The sequence below is a fragment of the Rhopalosiphum maidis genome, chromosome 4 (genome assembly GCF_003676215.2).
Source record: "Rhopalosiphum maidis isolate BTI-1 chromosome 4, ASM367621v3, whole genome shotgun sequence".
Classification (NCBI taxonomy): domain Eukaryota; kingdom Metazoa; phylum Arthropoda; class Insecta; order Hemiptera; family Aphididae; genus Rhopalosiphum; species Rhopalosiphum maidis.
Window position 1 is genome coordinate 35,732,086 of NC_040880.1, and position 21,594 is coordinate 35,753,679.

General features: G+C 25.2%; 1 protein-coding gene across 2 annotated transcripts in view; it reads right to left on the reverse strand.

Moving 5' to 3' along the window:
* Window positions 1-20,995, reverse strand: part of LOC113548829 (scavenger receptor class B member 1-like) — a 40,943-nt gene extending 19,948 nt beyond the window's left edge. Inside the window, exon 1 of one of the 2 annotated variants that reach the window (XM_026949909.1) lies at window positions 20,743-20,995. The gene's annotated coding sequence lies outside the window, so the exon portion shown is untranslated. Of the gene's footprint in view, window positions 1-5,691; window positions 5,976-20,742 lie in introns of those variants that run through there. The other variant, XM_026949907.1, reaches the window with a different exon arrangement.
* Window positions 20,996-21,594: the final 599 nt, after the last annotated feature.

Below are 21,594 nucleotides of genomic sequence, written 5' to 3' on the forward strand. Positions count from 1 at the left end.
AACTTGATTGCGTAGGTATAGCATATCGTGTGCACCGCGGCGCTCGTTCGTGTATTATAATAATATTATAATATTTTATTATGTATTGTATTTGTATATTATAGCGTACGTTTAATAATATGGTTTATCGTACCACAAGTATATAATATTGTATTGTACACATCTCATACGAACGACGTAAGTACGACGAATATACGAAAATAAATAAATAAATAAATGTCTGCAGCAATATTTTAAATAATATTATTGTCTTACGTAAACACGCGAGAATTGAATAATATTAATTTATACCTGTTCGACAAAAAATATCAGATTTTAATTCCGCGTTTGCGGCGTTATTATAAGTGAGCAGTGATAGTATATATAGTATTACACTTAACATAGATCGTTATATTATAATAGGTACCTATATAATATATAATAAACAGACGTATATGATGACATATGTGGCTATTACGGATTTTCGAGTCAACAGATTGTATAATTTTTGTCATACGATTTCAAATCATCGTGGTAATATCCTTATCGTCCGTTTCGCGTATTACAGAGAAGCTCGTTCACTTAAAAGAAGATTTAGTTTAACTAATCAAGATAATATAATTGTATGCGAGCCTACGTTAAACTGGTTAGGTGCGCTGTATTCGTTTTTATTAGTCAACGTCCAGCAGTGCGCTGTTAACATAATATGACGATGTTGTATTGTACGAACACAACAGAGGGAGACCTTTGTCGAGCACAATGCATTTAAGGCTTAACTATCAATTCAAAGTTATTATTGTGTATTTTTCCGTACAAATGAATAATGATTAACCCGTAAACATTTGTACCATTATATCTACAAACAGATATTACGAATGAAAAAATGAAAGTTTTGGCTAAAATATTGTAGTCTTAAAAAAATCAATTGTTGATATCGATACATACGCCGTTCGTATATACGCAATTTTATCAGACAATATACTATATTTTGATCAACGCGGATGATTACATGTAATCGACACAAGCGTGTATTGAAACAATATTGTAAGGTTATCATTATGTGTAACAAGCTTAAAAATCAATAAGAGTATTCATAGTTTTTTTTTTATGAAATGAGATTATAATGGTATAACTACTCGTCTATGATTAAAACATTGTTTGTAATAGGTTTTATTGCTGTTGGGCTTAACCAAGTTATGACGTTAATAAAAACGTTTGTTGGTTTCCAAGGGTATTTAAATTATATAACTGTACGTCATCGATTTAAAAAATAAATAGACACATATTCGCAGTATAAAACGTAATGTTTATGCAAATTTAAAATTGAAATTGTATTGTTGAACAAGAATCATCGATATAGTACAGAAATAATCTATAAATATAGATTATTTTACTGATATGAGTAACGTCAACAATTAATACAATTTGAGATTAAAATTAAAATAAATAAATATACTATTATTTATTATTATTTAATAAATATAATAGTAATAGATATGTATTTATTGTTATTTAATTGGAAATGGTTAGTTGTCAAATCAATTTAATGAAATGCATTTTTCTTTTCTATAATATTGTACTTATAAAACTAAAACAGTTATTAAAAATTAACTCGTACTAAACATTTATACATATTGATCTGGTTATAATTATAGAAAGTACTTGTTATTTCTCATAGAAAAAAATTGTTACTTATACCTACGTGTTGCCAATATAGTTTATTTGCATACAGTTCAATGGACGAAATCATAGTTTATCATGTGTAAATTTATTCGTATTATTTAACATTACATTTTAAAGACGCCGCAGGAAGGTCAATTTTAATTTATTGATTACCATCAAGAAATTATTATTAAGCAAAATACTGTATACACGTCAGGGCGATGTAATTGCGGTTTCGCGAAAAATGAATATGTCAACAAATCGTCATACATAATAAACCGCAGGGTTATCGTGCCGTATAGAAAAAAACCACACGAAAACGATCCTTGCGCCTTGTGTCCTATTTTTATAAAAATATCTGAGGCCGTACAGGTACTTAATTATTATGATATATTTATACACATCGTCGCTACTCACATTAGTCGCAATGTAATTATCGAGCCGTCATCATATCAAATTTTTATATATATCATGTAGTGCACGAAATAGGAAGTACACCGAACAATTCCGGTCATAACGCATTTAATATGCAAATTTACTAGGAAATTATTTTGATGTATTCGCATAAAATCATTTAACTTGAGCATTTAAATGACAAAACTGGTTACAAGGTTTATATATATATATAAAAATATAACATAATATACTCTTATACTCGTATTAATAATAATAAAGATTTTTATTTTAGCCTTCTGTTTTCGTTTCAGACCTACAAATGAATTGCAATGTTTCTTGTTTCTTTACATTGAATTAGAATTGGTGTTCTTTTTATGCCGGTAAATGTGTACATATTTTGTTATATTTGCTATGAACACATTAATTTAATCCAGAAAAGCTGCAGTTATTTTCTAAAACCTATATTTTACCCGGATTCATAGGAAATAATAAAATTAAAAAAAAATTTGTGTTGAATAACAAACAATTATTTTAACCAAGTTACTTTTAAAAGCGATTTTTAAATGCCATATAATGTTTACCTACTATACTTATGAGTTATTAGCTATTACATTATGTGTTTCAAACTTAATTTCGCAATACACGCTTATATATATTATTATCTCATGACGAGGTAAGCGAAACGAGACGAGTTCTCAGCATCCGATCTCCGTGTCTTGTACTGTAATACTTTTTTGCGGTTTTGGATTTATTTAATGACGTTAATGAAATAAAAGCGTAAATTTTAATTATTTCGTAGATAAAACGAGTAAACTATATTATTATTGAACAATTACCTACATCACCCAAAACAATTATTATTAAAAAAAATAAATATATTGTTAATATAGGTACTAAAACAAGATTTGATTAACCTTCAGTGTGATCGAATTAATGATATTTATTATGACTTGGTACTATATATATATATACATAGATATTATTATCTTAAATGTGTCTGTAAGAGACAATTATTTTGAGATTTAAGTACAAGTACATTTACTTTTTTTAAACTTTAATGTGTCAATTATAAAATCATTAATGTCTTTTAATGGTTCTTGCTATATATCAGATTATTTATATTTATTTTTTAAAGATTAAAATAAATTGTCCAATCATTTAATCTAAGTGTAGAAAGAAGGTGATAAAAGTTCTAATGAAATTCAGTAGTTTCATAAAATGAAGAATATAATATATCAATATATGATTATGTAATTATTAAAATATGTCTATTAGAATATAATTTCTATCCCAATTTATCAATTACAACTGAAATCACTTTTTTTTCGTTAATGTTAGTCGACAAATAATGACTATGCTATAGGTATACAGTACATATATGTACATATCTAAACTGAATCTTAGATAATATCACACTTTAAAGTGTCGTTTAAAAGATTGAGGAACTGTAATAATTTTAGAATTTTTTATCTTTTTATTTATCTAAGAACATTTAGTATCCAAATTTTTTTTTAACCAAATATTAATTTGTAAGAAACCTATAAACAATGTTTTGAATATGAAATTTTTTCTCAATTATTATTTAATTTACCTGCATATTATACTTAATAGAGAATAGTTTTCGGATTCTTAACTTTGATCTTAAAGCTAATTAAAATACACTTGGATAATGTGTATGTTGCATTTAAGTATCTACATCCACCCTTGAACTATATACCAGCTGCTCATATATAAATAACTATTTACTAGTTACTATCATTTCATCTGGTATTTACAACATACACAACCGTTAATTAATAAAAAATTAGGTGCATATATGTAATATTAGATATTATAACTATTGTATATTTAATTTTCATCACTACTGTGGTCATTATTAATTATTCTTATATATTTTTTTAAATTATTGAAAGATACTATTATCAAAGAAACAAATCATGTTAATATTATAATGATATATTAGTCTGAGTTATCTCAGTAGTCGTCATGACTACGCTACATGACTCAATGCCATTTTTGTGGAAAATGCAGTATTTATGTGAATTCACGTAGATAACAAATCTTGGATCTTAATTAATCATAGCAGTGCCCAAGTGTGTTCATTGTATTCATTTCAAATTATTTAATTACAATTAAATCGAAGTGCTATCATATATATCGGCTGACCTCGATATATTATGACTGTCTGAGTATAATTGAAGTATTTAAAAAAAACCTATCCGATGATATTTACCAAGGACTAAGAAGAATTGTAAAGAATAAAACATTATCCAAAAAATACTAATGATTATTCTTTACAATAAATTATATGAAATTGTTATGTAATAGTAGGTATATATAATATATCCAAAGAGTAAATTATTAAAAATAATAATAATAATAATATATTGATGAGGAAAAAATAAAATATTTTTTTTAGATGACGGCGAATCTTAAAATGATGGTTAACAATATTTTTGTATCAAAACTAAGTAATTTATTTTATTTAATGGTTATCATTACACCTTATACTTTTATTATTAAAAAAAAAAATAAAAAAACGCTATTATAATACGGTCATTAAAATAATTTTTTTTTTTAGTTACTATCTGGAATTCAACAGTTTTATCGCTCTCTGTAAAAACAATCGTTATAAAATTGACAAAATTCTTTTAAAATTCAATTTTATTTCTATGAGAATAATATAGAACACTAATTATTGTATATATTATTGTGTGTCTAATATAATGCATAGAATAATATATGCACAAAGAAAAAACAGATTCCCCCGAGCAACTGTATTATGCTAGCGATATTATTATTATTAGGTGTTATATATGTAAATACTATTATTCTGAGTAAACATTTGCATTTTTACTTTTTAGATTTAAACTATGCTAATAGGTCAAGAAAGTATTATATAATTTTTAAATAGTTTTATTGCCTTATGTAATTTTTTTTATATCACAGTAAACTAAAATTTAAATGTTCTGACATCAATATTTTAACTATCGTATGATATTTTATGGGCGTATTTTTATGAGTATAAATTTATTCTTTTTTATTTTAATGTAATAATAGTTTAATACGTGCTAAAAAAATTCTTTCTCTAGCACAATAACATTTCTTAAAATGTTAGACGTTAGTTATCTATTTAGATTTATAACTATTTAATCAAATTTTGTTTGTAGCATATATATTTCTGTATCATTAAATAAATAGTATTTAGATATGATAAGAAATTACAATGTTATTGGATATTTATAGTTTGTGGTATTTTCTACTCGAAGTCAAAAACATTTAAAATGATCTTCATACAAATTAAAATATTAAAATACAAGTACATTAAGTATGATATCCACAAATGTGTTATTCATTTTATACATTAAGCTATGATTTTAATATTATATCCTATTATTTTAATAATATTTTGAAAACGGATAAAATAATGATTTATAACGATGTTCATATTCATGAATGCTTTTATATTGCCTATATAAGGTGCCTTTATATCACGATAATCAACAAATAATAGTTGTACTCGAAGAAAAAAAAAATTTAAGTATAATCGTCTTATTTTTATAACTGATATGCGTATTTTATTTGTTCGATATTTTATGAAAAAAATTATTTTACACAATTCTAATGAATGAATATTAATGCATTTTCACTCACTTTATATATTTTGTAACATGACCATCTCGATATCATGATATTAGAATTGGCATTGGAATCACATTATAAACAACACAATTAAAAAAAAAAGCTGTAAAAATAACACTAAAAAATTTATTTACGAAAAAATTAAGTCGTATTTGATTTTATGGCAAGAAAATATTATTTAAATTATAATACCAACGAAACCGACATTTTTTAAAAAAAAAATTATGCGTGTAGTTTTAAACTAGCCGGAATAAATAAATTTTCGTTAGGTGTATTGACTGACTAACCGGCGTCAGGTAAACTAACGTATTTCGTGATAACGCGATATGTAATACATAATAGTAAACAAAATGTTACTCAGGAGTGCGAAGTGGTGGTTACGTTTCCATGCTGTTCCCACTCTCTTATGGCCATATAATAATATCGTATCGTTTTTATTAGTAGCTCACGAGAAATGCAAACATTTAAACTGCACATGTTATGATACAAACTCCTTTCTCTCGTATTTCGAATTCATTTTCCATCCCTAAATAGGCTAAGTATAAAATGTATTGTAAAGATTAGATAATATATTTTGATCGACAAATCAGTTGTTGAGCAATGGCCAATAAGTATAGTTTTAGTCAAGTAAAATTTAATACGTAAAAACTAATAAATCGAATTTGAGTGTACATTTTTATGAAAACTAGTTTTTAAAAAAATTATATTAGATAACAATTTTAATGATATAATATTATAATATATAATACAGTTATTAAATAGCAGTTTTTAACTTATTTTGTACGCTAACAGTTGCAGTACCTAAATATATTAATACTATGCCTATCAGTACATAGATGAGATGCTATTTTATTACCTCTTTTGTCCACATACAGTAACCTATATACATATATAAATATATCTTAAGTTTGTTCTTATAATATTATATTATAATAAGTATAAATAAATATGTATATTTCAAAAATGATTTATTCTAGTATTTTTTTAATATTTCCAAACAATTTTATTTCATCGAGTTTCTTAATAATATTTTCAACGAAAACAAATAATTTACTTATTAATTATCCGTGATGAAAAAAAAAATAAATAATGAACTATTGAACTTGTTTAAATATTATGTGCTTCAGTGTTGGCGAAAATTCTTATTTATATGTAGTAACATCTTTACTAGTGACATTTTATTGAGTTAATATAATAATCTAATATAGGTTACCTATTTGAGCAGAGTTGTAATAAGACGTTACACAATTGAAATATTGAATGTAGTAATTTTAGAAATGAAAACGCGTACTTATAATTTATAAAATTTATTAACATGATATATCAATACCTTAAATTTGTATCAAGATATTGAATTAGGTAAGTACTTACAAAAAACATACAACAAGATAAATCTTATTAAATAGTGAGTGAGTGTTGAGTATAGTAGAAAAAAATAAAAACGAACAATTAATCAGTTGAACCTACTCAGTACTCACAACATAATAATATTTACGACTGAAATAAAAAATTATAATATACCGAGTAACGATTTCCGTACTTTTGAATTATGGGAGTGCTTGTTAAGTTGTAAATCATTATCGTTTGCTTTTATTGGACGAAAAACAATATTAAATTCTAATGCATAGAGTACTCAGTACTGTAACAAATGTAATTAAATTTAAATATAGTAAATAATCGTATGTTTAATAAAGTATCGTTTAATTTATGAAACAAATTATTATGCATATGAATAAACGACAGGAACAAGTATTAAATTATAGTGTACCACTGTAAATGAGCTATTAGAGAAATATGAAATTTAGAATAAAATCTAACAATAATTTATTTTATTAGCCAAGTAGGTGATTATTCTATTCCATACAGTAAATACTTCCCAAGGTTTTATTTTTAGATTACATAACAAATGACTAAAATAATGATTTTGTGAAAAATGTTTTGATTTCAAGTACAATATATTCCAATTAAGAATTGTAATATTAAATTTTTTAAGCGACAACTGAAAAAACAATATTTTGGTTTAAACTTACTTAATAATTGATATTATTTTAACAAAATTATTAATATAAACTTAGATTCGAATCTATGAATTTAAATATTAAGTCTAACATTTTCGAATCGTTTGATACAGCAGCGCAAACAATGTTTTACACTATTATAATCAATTATCCGACAGTTCTGAAGATTTAAGATATATTTTTAAATCCTGATGGATCTCATATTTATTATAATTTTAAAATATTTCTTAAAAATGTTTTTACTGGTTTTGTAATATTATAGACGTTGTAGATCTAACAGATTCCTATAGTTCCGCTAAAAATAAAAATAATAAAACATGTGGATTATAGTATGATAAGTCAATTAGATTATAGAATGCACTGATCGGTCGAAGGACGTTTGCCAACCATTTAAAGTGTCGTAGTCGTGTATTAATAAAACTATATGTTTCACAATTTGTTGTTTACATTTAATAAAGTAATTTTCTTAAAACAATATACAGTGAAAATAGTTATGAATATATAAATATTAATTTCTTCGGTTACTTATCTATTATGAAATATATATACCTATTTGTAGTTTTAAATCATATTATGCACATTATAATGGCCACTTTTATAATAACACTATAAATAAATATTATTATTATAACTAATATTTTAAAAATAAACTTTTAATATATTTGGTAAGATTAGCATATTATTATATTCAACATTTTTTTTTATAATTTATGTTAAAAGCAACAGGTTTTTTTTTTACTAAAAAATAAATATTTAGTAACTATTATAACAATTATTATTATTAATATGGGATTTTAGGTAACTTAGTCTCAAACATCAATAACTTGTATGCACTGCACAATATTTTTAAATTGAAAAACATTGTAATTCGTTTTAAACGTATGTTGTTTTTTTATATATTATGTTAAATTCACTCTATGAAAATATTTTAAGTTCCTGGTTTATATTTTTCATTTTTAAATCTGAAATAAAATAATATATAAAGCAAAATAATTTTCCTGATAAATTGTGTAAGATCGTGTCGGATGAAAAAACCTACATGAAAATTTACTCTGTATTATCCACTGACAGTAATACATACACTATACAGCATACATGATGTATTTGATTGTATATCAATAAACAAAGTACCGGTGCTTATAAATACGATGATTCCTCTAAGAGGATTGATAATTACATGGAACATATTGCGACCTAAATACGGAATTAAATTTAAAAAAAAAAAACGGGGAAGTCGCCCGACAGTAAAAAAATTATTGAGTGTACCTAGTGATTAATTATGTCAATCTAATGAATGTGTTTAATTTTAATTTAATATCTTTTCAAATATCTATATTCTATAAATAACACAAAAAGTGCTACGATATTTAGTAATTTGTATTGTGGTTAAAAAATTAAGCTTCAAATATTTGGTGAATAGTTCAAGTCTCTATATAATTATTTGTTTTGGAACTATGACAGTAAAATAAAATAGATTTTATCAATAAAAGGATTTTTGTAAAAATTCTAGTTTTATTTTATTTTCCCCCAATTTTTAAAAGTTAAAATGAAGACTTTTATTTTCTACACCTGTGTACCAACTGTATTAGATCAGTTTTGCTATCGGAAACCCAAATTCAGAATCTAAAACGAATAAACATAATATATTAGGCGAATAATATAATTTATAAAAAAAAAAAATTACAATATTTAGAAAACAGCCATGTAATATTATAATGTTTAATATTTCTTTGATCACCTACCTTAGAAACTTAATTAATACGCCGCGCATATCTGCGTTGTACTAATGTCTTTAAAATAAATCGTGCATTCCTGCACGTAACGCGACCTGACTTTTGTTTGAAATGTCATTGTACTTATTAGACGAAAACCTCGTTAATTTAAAACTGTTCAATTATTAATCGTGTCTCCGCAGTCTTACGTTTTCCGTGAAAAGACGTGGTGGGTATCTATAATACTCTAGTACAACATATTATTATATTATAATATGGTTGTGAAATAATTCGTCTTCGCTCCAAGGTTTTGCGATCGAACCGTTTATTCGGGTTTCGGGCGTCGGATACTGGACGTATTCGGGTGTTATAATAATACACACAATAATTCGAACAAACGTTTGGACGTTTAAAATTCTGGGAGCACCGCCTACTTACGATGTAATATAATATTATTATCATACTGCTATTATATTGGCGCGCAAGTTTGGGCACGGCGGCCGTCCGGTGTTCGCGCGGTTTTTTTTATTTTGCGGTGGAAGCTTGTAAAGCATCAATCATTGTCCGTTGAACGTACGCGGAATCGAACGGGATAGGTATAGTTCAACCTTTTTACGCGCTACAGGGGAGTATACGACCGGCGGCGAGTATAGCAATAATTACGAGTGCCTAATGTATGTACTATAAGTCTATAACCATCGCGAACATTCGTCATTTGGCACTGAGCGCACAAGGTTCCTCTCCGTTTCGTAACCCTTCGTCTATGATCACCGCCGCTATTCTCGATTATTGTAGCTCCCGCGTTATTTATGTGCGTTAATCACGATACTATGTGTATAAACGCAATTGCAATTCGGATACTCGAACCGGCATCACATTACGAGCCACTCCTGCGTAGTGCGTGTATATATGAATGACCCTTTTTTATTTATTTATTCATTTTTTTTTTTTTTTTTTGTCGTCGCGTATTACAGAAAGCGAAAGCGTATCCGTTTTTTTTTTTTTTTTTACTTTATATTTTTATTTCTCCTTATACGTATATTCTATTCTCTGTTCGTAGAAAAACTGGTCTGATGCAACCTCACGCCACCATTCGGAATCCTTCCTAGTCGGTCAGACGAGCAAATTACATTACAGCTTCACTTTAATTTAAGGCCCCGGGATACGCGTTACGCAACTAAGTAGGTCTCTTCGGGAAAAAACCGGTTGGCCATTGTATCAGGGAAGAGCACACTCGGTCAAACGCGTGGTCCGTATAGTTATCAACAATAATAATAATAATAATAATAAAAACGAATGGAAAAATAATAATAATAATAATTTTTTTTATGTCCGCATACTCTCAAGTTCTATCGCCGTACTGTACATGCAGGTATATCGAGTTCAAACAGGTTACACGTTACTTGTCGGTTATTTCCCTATCGTCGCCGGGGCACCCTATTACGTCACAAGAGGTCCTTGATCTTTGCCGCAATTATCGTAAGAGGTATATATGTCGAACCTTTAAGTGTATAACTCGCGGTGATTATGAGATTTACCGTCAACTTTAAACAAAATATTTAATAACCGCAGCTATTTAATTTTTTACTATATATTTTTTTATAATGCATGTAAAGAACCATGTTTATAATTAATACAATCATTAATTTATCGTCAATAGAAATAAACTGCTGATTGAATTTATTGACGTAAACAATTTGTAAAAAAATTTAAAAAATAGTAATAAATAGGCCACGGATTTTAAAGCATATAGCTTCTTTATTTATATATGCGATACAAATCTAATAATTATTCGTTTTACGTCATTCTAATTCTGAATAAACCATTTTTTTCTGTTTTTTTTTTTTTATGTAATTACTTCTTTTAATGAATTTTTGCAATCATTTCAGCTGTAAATTTTTATGTATTTACTGTTCTCAAACAAATTTAAATTTAATTAATAAAAAATTTAAAAATACACTGTAGAGCGTTCGTTTCCGACGAAGTTATGTCTGATAATAGTCGGTTTCACAACCTAAAATTTAACTATAATTGCATGATAAATAATTCAATAATTGTTTTTCAATTTAAAATTATATTTTGTTTTTTTTTCTCATTTTATATTTATAATTTAAGTTAATTTTTGATCATATTTTTTTTTTTTTTTTGTTATTTATTATGCTTTAAAATCTGAGTCATAATAACTAACTATAAATAACTTGAAAATTGTTTTTAATTAATATTTATTGGCCTGTAGAATACCTTTATAGTCAACTCTAATGAATCTATATTAATAGTTTTTATTTTTTAGTGTTAAAACTTCAAATTAAACCAATAACATATTGCGACGACAATACTATAGGTACTTCATTTATTTGACATTATGTACGTACATAATGTATTAATGTCACTATAATACTATGATGTATAATATAGTTCAGATACTTTTAAAATATGAATATTTAAATAACATTTAACAATGGTAAATCAATAGATAGTATGAAAAAACAGAAATATACAAAATTTAAAATTGTGTTTCGAGTGGGTGTGAATCAAATCGGTTCTGCATCTTGATAATTTTGATTTTTGAATAAAATTGATCATTAGATACAATCATTTTTAAATGACATCTAAAATGATAATATTGTTTAATAGTTTAATATGTGTTAAGTCATAAATGTTGATTATATCATTTCATATAAAAAAATTAAAAAAATTACATGAAATGATATGAATGTAAATGTGAATGTGTCTGTAGGTAATAGGTCCAGTGTATTTTGAAAATTATGTAGTTAGATAAATGAAAAATAAATTTCTCAATATTAGTGCTTAATGAACTTTCCCTTTTTGTCATATTAAGTTTGGCACGGAAAACAAAGTATGTTTCTCCAATAGAAATGATGTAATATTGTACATTAATTATTGTATAGTAGGTATAGATAAAATTAAATGATCTTTTTAAAGTTGTATTAGACATACTATATCTAATAACAGTGTATTTACGTTTCACATGCGATAATATTCAAAATTATAAACATCTATTTAAATAGAACATATTATAATAATATTTGGTAAACCATATTGTGAAAACAGTTTTAACACGAATACAGTATAACCTGTATTTACTATTACTAACAACGTAAGATTATTTTTAAATACCAGGTACCAATTGATTACATAGATGCGATTTATTTATTTATTTGTATTTATAATATTTAATATATTTTTTGCTTTTTATTTATTTTTAGTTTTGTTTAAACATGATCACCATAATCACACGACAAACGCTGAATCAAATCATATAGTTTAATATTTTATAATTTGATAAGCTATATTATTATATATATTTTTAATATTTAATAAAATATAGGTTAATCATTACATACAAATCGTATTATTTCGAATTATTATTATGCATATAATAATCTAGATATTATACATTTAACCAAGCATGAAAGTAACTAAAAAAATGTTAAACTTATTAATTTAAATATAAAATAAAGAATTAAATATTTATAGAACTATGTAATTCTTGAGTAATAATAAGATTTAAGGTAAAACCGATACAAATATTTATAAGTTATAGAGAAATTTGAAATAATAAAGCATTAACATTTTATGGATCATAGACGCCAGTACAGGGTTAACACAGTAGGTGCAAACTTTTTTTCCTTAATACTGAGCAATGCGATACAACTCATATTATTTCTAAAAGTATTACAATTTTTTAACATTATCTTTTTTTTAATAAATGAAAACAAACATTTTTAATTTTATATTTCTAAGTTGAATATTTTTCTGACTATTTTGTTTCATTAAACTAATTTCATACGAATATCATCCGACTATCCAAGTTTAAAACTTTTATGTATTTTTTTTCTAATAATTCATTTTATCATAATGTTTCATAATATTAAATTATTTTCAGAAATAATTAGTCACATTGTGTATTTTTTCCTTGCAAAACTGGAAAATCTGTACAGTCATAGTACTTTTGCCATTATCATAGAAATGGACATGGAAATAACTACAATAAATTATTTAAAAAGTTCAAATTATTAATATTTTTCCCCGGATAGTATATTTCTGGCTTCAGATGTCATCGTAGGGTCATATTTGAAAAATAAAAATTTAAATACAAAATTTAAAAAATGTCGGTCATGTTTTATATAGGTAACTTAAAAATGATTACTAGAAAATTTAAATTGCTAAATAAATTTTATGATTATCGATGAATTAATTAGAATACATCGTGCTTTGTCTACTTATTATCTTATTAAATAAACATTGTTATTTAAAATAATGTCACTACATAATATTTTAAATTACACACGATTGGTCAGACATCGCAAATAATGTTCAATGAAGACAGTTACTGGACAAGTAATCTTTCGGAATAATTTAAAGGTAATTAATCACTACCCCTTATATCCATACAAAACGTAATATTATTAAATCCTAAAGATACCTATTACTTATACGCGTATATGTGTGTATATGTATTATGTATACATTAAGTTGACGAGATTAGTGGTGCTACTTTATTTAGTTTTAAAAAAAGAAAAAAATTAGTTAACTATGACGTGTCATTACTCATTATTCAGACTAAAAAAAAAAACTAAGTTAAACAATCGTCAGCTAGCGATATTAATATGGTAATAAGTGTATTGTAAATGCCATACGGTACCTACAATCGTAGTATATATGTGGTATATATTTTGTGATATGGACACCAGCGAATGGGAAATTGGCTCGAAATTCGTTTTTGACCATATTACGGACTATAACAGTTAACGCTAATGGGGACATTTTAACAATGAATTAATACACATTTAAGTATCTGTTAATGTGTCTGATTTACTGTAAATTTTGTATTGCTGAACCATAAACCGTACGCTACATCTACGACTGCAATAGCAGTACATAAAAAAAAAAAAAAAAATTCGCCGCTAGAACTTATACTGACGACCTTTAAATTGTAATAACGGTGATTAGAGAATCGTGACCTACCTACGCCCACTTAATACTTTATTAAAATATGTGGTATCGCGGTATAAGACGATATTACTAATTGTATGATGTTTACAATAAAATGCGATATATTTTCAGAGGACTTGCTTAAATACTGAGCGTATGTTAATCACTTTTGTACACGTTATACAGTAAAGCACGTAGGTGTTATTATAGAAGAAAAACGGATTTTATAAAAATTAACTTTAAGCGTTGACGTTTCATAATACGCAGACACGCAGCAACGCAGTACTAGTCGTATAGAGTATTACGTTTTTGGTTAATACAATGCATACCTATGTATACTATATTTTAACCTATATGGCTATATGATTACCTATATGATTGGGAGAAAGGTGGTTGATAATCAGTGAAACAAAATGCAACAAATTACATCATATTTAAATAACTGATAAAAGTGAAACACGAAATGACCAGCCGAAAATTAGTGTATTCGTGATTGAATCAACATAATACGAAATCGTGATCGTGAGAACTACGGAACGCTGACATCTCGGATTCATGTTCTGCACATGTCCATTTCCGTGTTCGCAGAGAACAGATTAATATGGATGCTTTTGTGTATGTTGTTTTGCCTACACCGTTGTCCGGACCGTCCGTCCGGCGTATGCGAGGAAGGTATCGATATCGTCCGATTAGTTCGTTTTAAGTTTTTCTCGTCGCGTCGATGACACCATGTCACATCAGTGACTTATAAACACAGCATGCTTTTATACGAGTATCTTCCTAATTTTGCACCGTACAATAAGAGCGTTGGTTGCGAGAAAGTTTTCGGCTAAACGCCCGCAGAATAGACTATTTTAAAAAGACATACTTACCAAATTAAAAATATCTTTTTATTCGACGTTAACGGCCGATTAAAACTATTATAGGGTTAATATAGAACAGTACGTTGCAGTAATACGTTTTGATAAAAGATACCTAATATACGTATAATTATTGCATGAAAAACTGCTGCAATCATATAATGCAAGTTGTATAATGACCAATGACGATAATATATATTATTATAACAAGAAATCATTGTTCAAACCGTATTTTATTTTTTAATTTTTTTTTGAAATATAATGTTATTTTATTATGTAATTACCTATGTATTTTGTTTTTGTTAAAAACAACTGTGCAATATGCATACGTCACATTCGCATAGTTTCGTCTAAGAATACCATACCAATTACTAGTATAATACTTGCATATACATTATAATAATTGTTGTTCTTTTTCCTTTCCGTATATTTTTTCCATCCAATTGTAAAATATAATTTTGAGCTTTTATTTAAAACGATTGAAAATTAAATAATTTTTTGTTTTGTTTTTTATTTCCTACATTGAATGGAAGCAAATTATTATGCTAAAAAAGTTATTAATTTATTTTAGTATCTATTTTTAAGAATGTATTATTATAGTATTAGCATATATTATTTTATAATAACGATTATGATGACAACAATAGCTAGGTAGATACTTAAATAATCGTAAATATCTAAGGATATAATAATATTATTATTGTTTAGGTAGATAGACCATTTGTACTTCCTTTCAAGGATATGTACAGCATTAATTGATTATATATTAATGAAAAATTGAGGAATAAATTAATAAATATATCAGCGTATAATTTTAAAATATTATGTTTATAGCGCTACTTTTAATATTGTGAATTAATTGTTTTATACATTCTTTAAAAAATGCCTTTAAAACCCTTGAAAATTTAATTTAAAATGCATCGAAAAAGAGAAAAAAAAAATGATAATTTATAACGTTTCACATATATATCAATACGTGACACATTATAAATTAGGTTTAAGAGGTATCTACATAAAATAAATAAAATATAAAACCCTAGAAATGTTTAATAATTATTTTTTAGATTAGTACCTTATTGTTAAATGTATATTAATAATTACTTTTTTATCATTTAAGTCTACTATATATATATATATATATATATATATATATATATATTATTTTATTACTATTAAGTATTACTATATTATGTAACATGTACTGTTATTGTTATATGTTTGAAATTAAAATTTTATTCCGAAAATAGTTTATTATTGTTACAAAAGTTGTATATTATCGCAGTATTTGATGGATATGAAAAGCACAACTGTTATATTTTGTTAAAATTCAAAACGATTCCAATCATCTATGAATAAGGTACGTGATCCCGTATTTTATCCACATAATACAACGTGATGCATAAAATCTAATTATGGTTTTTATGCATTTTAAATATTGTAAGCGATGATTGGGTTTTGAAATCATTTTGGATGCCTACGTCGTTTCTTCATTAATAGTTAATACGTATATAACTAAATAATAGCTAAGTACTAATTCGACGTATCAATTGTGCCATAGTTAATTGACACAACAATAATAATACACGCGCTTGTTATAATATTTAATGTTTACGGCATAGTATACGGTTGATACCCGCAGAGTATAATTTATGGAATAATTTCACGGTTCGGCAGTCATGATAACAACCATCAGAAAGATACAATTATTTTGTGGTGTTGTTCAGTTATTCAATCATACGGAAATAGTCACATTATTGAACTGCATTGCACTAATTTTACCTTAGCCAATTAAGTTATAGTTATAGTTAGATAGAGGACAATGATGATAACCACTTTAATGATGCTAAACAATTAATTGATATTGCGGGTTCATTAAAAATGGCATGCTTATAGGTTAGTTTAAAAATTGTTGGACAGCAGACAGTCCAACAGATTATTATTTACTTACATATAATTCATAGAAAATTTTAAACTAATATTTTTTGAAATCATATTATTATAATCGGAAAAGAACTAATCGCTTTAATTTGTTTTGTATTTAATTTAGTTGCAAGTACCTACTATTACTACCTAGTTTGTTGTCCTTATATTAACATATAATTATTATCAATGCTATAAAATATATGGACGTGATCATTCATCGAATGAAAAGATTATGGAAACGAACGATATTTAATTAGCTATTTAGCTGTTTTCCGAAATTTGTTTTAAAAAAATAAGTCGAAATAAAAAGAATTTCTAAAAAAAGAAGTATTTCAATGATTTTTCATGATGATGTGTCAAACTATATAATACATTTCTATTACTGTCGAACACAATACCAATAGTACTAAGTAATATACCATGGTAGAAACTAAAAATTGTGTGTGATGACTTATTTTATTAGGAATTTATAATTTGCACACAATAATGCAATGACATTGTTTTATTATATTTAATGCGTAAATAAAGTGCCTTTAATGTTTATTATTTTGAATAAAAAAAGACAACATTTTTAAAATTCTTTTTTTATCATTATTATATTTTACCAAATTCATTTAATATAATATGTATCTAAATACATATACGATATTATACATAAATTTTTTATTTGAAATTTTGTTCCATGGTACGGAATCAAAAATATCAAAATTATTTCTTTATACTTTAATATAGATTATTATTTGTTGAGCATTAAAATAATATTATAAAGTAGGTTCTATGAAATAATAATAATATCAAAAAAATTCCAACGTAAAATTTGTTTTTCATTTAATTTTCATAATATATACGCTTCATTAAACATTCTGAAGATTCCGCTCATTAATTTAACGAAACTAAAAAATTAAATTTTATCTCGTATTATACACTGATTGTTTTTCAGAATTAGGTATATTATTCTATATAGGGGCATAGGTAGGTATAGTGTATAAGTATAACTATGCGAATAATGAACAACTAACTCATGATGCTTTAAAGTATTTCTTTAGTATGATAACGAATTACTAAGTTAATTTTGAAAGAAATCTTATTCTATTATTCTATTGTAGTATTATGTTTATAATATAACATAAGATTTAAAAACATGAACAATCATTTATTTATTTATGTATATATATAAAAATTAAAAATTATATGAAGTCAAAAATTTAATTTAAATCATATATATATTTGTGTAAAATATACATTCATACCTAATTCATATTATATTAATCTCACAATAATGAAAAATGTTGTTTAAAATAATGTGTTTACGCAACACAATTTCTGTGCAAATAAACGTACACGTAAGGTATGCGTTTAAAATTAATGAGATATCATCTATTCTATTGATATTGTTTAAAAGCTACCCATGTAAAATTATTGTACATGGGAAACAATTCTAGATAATCTCGATTTAATGATCAATATTATAAACAACTATATTCATCAACTTTTTACTGTTTAATTAATTTTCTGAATAATTTCAGTGTAATTAAAAAAACAGCAATAAGTTTTTGATTAGAAAACACTTTTGGAGCATTTAAAACACTATTAGTGCTTTGTAGAGTACCATAAGTAGGTATTTTAATTAATTTTATATAATGGACATCTGATTCTATGAATATTTTTTCTGCGGAATTTACAAAAAACCAAAAATATCCTAAATTATATTTTATAGGTACTTAAGTTTGGTCAGAACTACTTTTTTCATATAAACTATGTAGTTGTGAAGTTCAGTTTTAAAAGATCACTATACTAAATTGAGGCGCTAAATTAACGATGTAAGAACTCGATGGCTAGACATTATTCATTAATACTTTAAAATATTTAACTATTAAAGTCATGTAAAGAATAAATTGATTTTAAAATAATGTGTGTTTATTTTTATGTCGTTACAAGTTTTTATCAGAAAGTTTCATATGGTCCTGAACACAATGTTTAAAAGTTGGATAATTTATCTATTTCGTATATTATTCAGACTATTTTAAGAATGGTTATATAGTTTTCTATGTAACATTAATACAATTAATGAAAATAATGAAATAATAAATTTTTTTTTAACATTTAATTAGTAATTTTTTGAAAAATGTAATTTAATTTAATTTGTTGTTGTTTTAGAAATAATGGAAACATAATATTGTTTAAAAACAATGATGAAATATATATTTTTACACCCTGCTTATAAAATATGTATTGGTCTATTCAATAAATGTTGAGTATATTTTTGGTTTTTAAATTTAAATTTATAAATAATTTAACGCTCCCTGAATCTTTTGAAATTATTGTGTCACTCAATACACCACCGCGTCTTCATATTTTACACCACATTTCCTTATGAATAAATAAATATAGATTGTAATTTAATTTCTATTTATAATGAAAAAAAAATGTATAAACGACGATGTAATGATTGAATATAAAGTACATTTGAATATTCGGTTTTTCGTTATCTTTTAAAATTATCATTAATTAATTTTTTTTTTAAATTTTAAAACATTTTATTTTTAGATTTATAGTTTTGATTATATTGGATGGAATGTGTTTTATTTGGCCATTTCTTTTTTTAATTTTTCAATATTCTAAATTAATATTAATTATAAAATTTTGCATTTGATAATTACTTTATTAATAACATTGACCCAAAGTCGTAGTAATTTAGTATTTGTAATCAAAACACTAACACAAAATAAATATAAACACGCGTATCTTTAATGATTATTTTGTTGAATATGTTTATTTATTTAATTAAATAAATCTGATTAATCCGAATAGTGAATAAAGAACCAGTGTATCTCCTAGAGTAAAGTATGTATGCTGTAAAAATATTATTAAATATCAAGTTGTACGGTTGAAAATAGGAGGATTGATGATAATGTGTATAATAGGTATGTGAATTAATTTTGTAAGTAAAACATTATACATTTTTAAGTACTTAAGTATTACTTAATATGAATTTTAAATATAAAAAAGGTCCAATATTGGGTTTTTATCCAAATGAATGCTGTTATTTTTTCCCATGTATGCATCGTAATATTGAGTAATATTTTATAATCGAGGAGGACCTGATTTAATACTAAAATCACCAATATCCTTTGATGAATTTTGAAAATTATTTATCTCAGAAAACTTATCAATATTTTTTTCAATCAAATTTCTCTTCAAAATATTATTTTATTTGGACATAATCTTACCTAATATATCATTATTTTAAGAAAACAAATTAATAAATTAATTCAAATGTTAACAGTAAATCAGTTTTTTGTGATTCCTGAAAGATTTTAGTATTCAAATGTGAGTATATTTCAAACTTCACAATTATTTATTAACTTATTTCCATAGACTCAAAATTAAATACTTAAACAATAGAAGTTTTAAAATCGGAAAGGTTGTAATTTATTACAACTGACTTTAAGTTCTGCAGTTAGGTTACTAAGAACAAGTTTAAATTAAATATTTTTCTTTTAAAGTTGTCTTTTTCAATACCATATTTTAAAAAGTGTTTATTTAAAAAAATTAAACGAATGGGTTATTACAATATAGAAAATTAATACTCACTGAATACCAACTCTTAATCATTCAGCAACAAAATATATCCAAAAGTAGTTGTGGCCTTTGAAGAAGAAATCGTTTATTCAATAAAGTACACAATATATTTTATATTATTTTTTTTAAATCAAAATATTTCTCAGCTATGCTTTTTTTTAATATTTAAAATCACAGTGAAAAAATACCAATTGAAAATCACTCGATAAACGTCTACACTTTAAAAAAGTGAAATACGTTAATCGTTTATCTCGCGAATGTTACTCAGTGTCGTGTTAAATATGACTGAACCACGAGTCGCCAAGGGTTAGCGTAAAAAACATATTAGAAATTTCAAGGTTTCAATGTCGAATAGGTGGAGCTCCGAGATAGAGCATCTTATTCTAATATCAAACAAATCGCCTCTTCATAACAATATGCTAAGTCAAGTTCACTGCAAAACTCGAATAGATAATTCTACACACGAGGAGATAATACGAATGCATCAAAAAATAATAATAGTAAACTGTATGATGTAACAATGTTATTGTCTCACTAAAATACAGTAAATCAAAAAAAATTTAAATGTTGACGTTAAACGGTATATGTGATAAGAATAATGTATAAACGTAATATAATCAAATAATTATAATGTTATGGTTTATATTATAGTTTATGCGGAGAATGCTAATTTTATAGTGGACAGAATTTTAATGTTTTGTTTAGTATATTATACGTATTTTATAACTATTACTTAGGTTACCTGCGGAAAATATGGCTTTTCTTTATGTTTGTCCGTCGTCTCTCTGATAAAACCATATTTAATACACAATTTTATAGATAATTATTTTGATAACTGATTCACATTAAATCTTTTGACTTTTA